Source organism: Durio zibethinus, chromosome 9, assembly GCF_047325235.1.
Source record: "Durio zibethinus cultivar Kanyao isolate XHJ-2024 chromosome 9, ASM4732523v1, whole genome shotgun sequence".
NCBI lineage: Eukaryota > Viridiplantae > Streptophyta > Magnoliopsida > Malvales > Malvaceae > Durio > Durio zibethinus.
This window is the reverse complement of record NC_143170.1, coordinates 627,978-632,044: the sequence shown is the minus strand read 5'-3', so window position 1 is coordinate 632,044 and position 4,067 is coordinate 627,978.

The window sequence follows — 4,067 nt, the reverse complement described above, 5'->3', positions numbered from 1 at the left end:
AAATTGACATAATGATTTGAGATAGATAGTTGCTCAAATAGTCATAAATATTTGATTTATTTCAAAAAATAGATTTAGTTTTTAAATCTCTTATTAATTTTCAAAATATTAATAGATAAATATAATTTTATTCTAAATATTTTTGCTTGAACAGAAACAATTGTTTTGTGACAAAACAAAAGTTCATAACAAATTAAAATAGATAATTGTTCAAATGGACATGACTATTTGAACTTGCTGGGTAAACAAGTTTATTTTTAAATATTTTACTTATTATTTTTTGGAATATGAATAAATTAGTATTATTTTATTTTGAATACGCATGTATGAACAGAAACATTTGGTTTATGACCAAACAAAAGGTCATAACTATTTCAAAAAGATAATTGTTTAAATAGTAATAACTATTTGAAAATGTTTATTGACAAAATAGTCTTAACCATTTCAATTGGTTCTACAAACACATTTATTTTTTAAATCTCTTACTTATTAACTTTTGGAATATTATTAAATTAGCATTATTTTAATATGAATAAGCTTGTTGAAAAGAAACAATTGTTTTATAACAAAATAATGATCATAACGATTTGAGATAGATAATTATTCAAATAGTCATAACTATTTAAACTGTTTTAGTAAATAGATTTAGTTTTTAAATCTCTTATTAATTTTCAAAATATTAATAAGTTAGTATTATATTATTCTAAATAATTTTGCATGAATAGAAATAATTGTTTTATGAAAAAACAAAAGGTCATAATGATTTGAAATAGATAATTATTCAAGTGGACATGACTATTTGAACATGTGCAGTAAGCAAATTTATTTTTTAAATCTCCTATCTAATAGTTTTTAGAATATTAATAAATTAGTATTATTTTATTCTAAATAAACTTGTGTGAATAGAAACAATTGCTTTATATCAAAACAAAATATCATAACTATTTGAAATAAATAATTGTTTAAATAGTTATAACTATTTGAACTTACTTGGTAAACTGATTTATTTTTTAAATCTTTTACTTATTAATTTTTGGAGTATTAAAAAATAGTATTATTTTATTTTAAATATGCTTTTATAATTGGTTTATGATAAAACAAAAGGTCATAACTATTTGAAATAGATAATTGTTCAAATAGTCCTAACTATTTGAACGTATTTAGAAAATATATTTACTTTTTTAAATTCTTACTTATTAATTTTTGGAATATTAATAAATTTATATTTTTTTATTTAGAATAAGCTTGTATAAATAGAAACAATTGTTTAATGACAAAACAAAAGGTCATAATGATTTGAAATAGATAATTGTTCAAATAGTCATAACTATTTGAACTTGTTTAGTAAATAGATTCATTTTTTAAATCTCTTACTCATTAGAATATTAATAAATCCGTGTTATTTTATTTTGAATAAGCCTATATGAACTAATACAATTGTTTTCTGACGAAATAAAAGGTCATAACAATTTGAAATTTTTTGGTAAACATATTTATATTTAAAATCTTCTACTTATTAACTATCAGAATATTAATAAACTAATATTATTTTAATCCGAATAAGCTTATATGAACAAAAACAATTGTTTTATGACAAAACAAAAAGTCATAACGATTTGAAAGAAATATTTGTTCAAATAGTCATAACTATTTGAACTTATTCTGTAAACAGATTTATTTTTTAAATCATTTACTTATTAATTGTCTGAATGATAATAAATTTGTATTATTTTAATTGAAATAAGCTTGTAGGAATAGAAAAAAAATTATTTTATGACAAAACAGAAGGTTATGGCGATTTGAAATAGGTAATTGTTCAAATAGTCATAACTACTTAAACTTGTTTAATAAACAAATTTAATTTTTAAATCTCTTATTTATTAACTTTTGGAATATTAAGAAATTAGAATTATCTTATTTCGAATAAGCTTGTATGAACAAAAATAATTGTTTTGTAACAAAATAAAAAGTCATAACGATTTGAAATAGATAATTGTTCAAACAGTCATAATTATTTGTACTGGTCAAGCGAATAGATTCATTTTTTAAATACGTTACGTATTAATTTTTTTAATAATAATAAATTAGCATTACTTTATTCCGAATATGACTGCATCAATAGAAATAATTGTTTTATAACAAAACAAATGGTCATAAAGATACAAAATAAATAATTGTTTAAATTGTTATAACTAATTGAATTGATTTGGTAAAAAAAATTATTTTTTAAATCTCTTATTAATTTTTAAAATATTAATAAATTAAAATTATTTTATTCTAAACAAACTTATATGAACAAAAACATTTATTTTATGACAACACAAAAGGACGTAACAATTTAAAATAGATGATTATTCATATAGCCTTAACCATTTTAATTGGTTCAATTTATTTTTCAAATCTCTTAGATATTAATTTTCATAATATTATTATATTAGTATTATTTTATTTTGAATAAGCTTGCATGAATATAAATAATTCTTTTATGACAAAACAAAATGTTATAATGACTTGAAATATATAATTGTTTAAATAGTCTTAATTATTTAAACTAGTTCGGTAAACATATAATCTACTACATATTAATTTTTGAAATATTAATAAATTAGTATTATTTTATTTTGAATAGGCTTGTATGATGAAAAACAATTGTTTTATGACAAAACAAAAGTTCAAAATGGTTTGAAATAGATAATTGTTCAAATGGCCTAACTATTTGAACTGATTCAATAAATTGATATATGTTTTAAATCTCCAACTTTTCAATTTTTGAAATATTAATAAAGTAATATTATTTTATTTTGGATAAGCTTTTATGAAATAAAACAATTGTTTTATGATAAAACAAAAGGTCATAAACATTTTAAGTGGATAATTGTTCAAATAGTCATAAGTATTTGAACTTGTTTTGTAAATAGATTTATTTTTTCAAATTCTTTGCTTATTAATTTTTTTGAACATTAATAAAATAGTATTTTTTTTATTTCAAATAAGCATGTTTGAACTAAAACAATTATTTTATGACTAAACAAAAGGTTAGAATGATTTAAAATAGATAATTGGTTTAATAGTCTTAGCTATTTGAATTGATTTGGCAAATGCATTTATTTTTTAAATCTCTTATTTATAAATTTTTAGAATATTATTGGTTTAGCAATATTTTACTCCGAATAAGTTTTATGGACAAAAACAATTATTTTATGACTAAACAAAGATCATACCAATTTGAGATAAATAATTATTCAAATAGTCATAACTATTTGAACTAGTTTGGTAAACAGATTTAGTTTTTAAACCTCTTATTAATTTTCAAAATATTAATAAATTAGTTTTATTTTATTGTGAATAATTTTGTATGAATAGAAACAATTTCTTTATGAAAAACAAAAGATCATAATGATTTGAAATAAATAATTATTTAAATAGTCATAACTATTTGAACTTGCTCAATAAATCAATTTATTTTTTAAATCTCTTACTTATTAATTTTTGGAATTTTAATAAATTAGTATTATTTTATTTCGAATAAGCTTTTATGAATATAAAGAATTGTTTTATGACAAAAAAAAATGTCATAACGATTTGAAATAAACAATTGTTCAAATAGTCATAAATATTTGAATGTGTTAAAAAATAGATTTTTTGTTTAAACTTTTACTTGTTAATCTTTGGAATATTAGTAAATTTATATTATTTTATTCAAAATAAGCTTGTATGAATAGAAACAATTGTTTTTTGGCAATCCAAAAGGTCATAATGATTTGAAATAGACAATTGTTCAAATAGTTATAACTATTTGAACTTGTTTAGTAAACATATTCATTTTTTAAATCTCTTACTCATTAATTTTCAAAATAATAATAAGTTGTATTATTTTATTTCAAATATGCCTATATAAATTTATACAATTGTTTTATGATGAAACAAAATGTCATAACGATTTGAGATAGGTAATTATTCAAATAGTTATTACTATTTGAACTTGTTTAGTAAACATAATTATTTTTTAAATCTTTTACTTATTAATTCATGAAATATTAATAAATTAATATTATTTTGATCTGAAT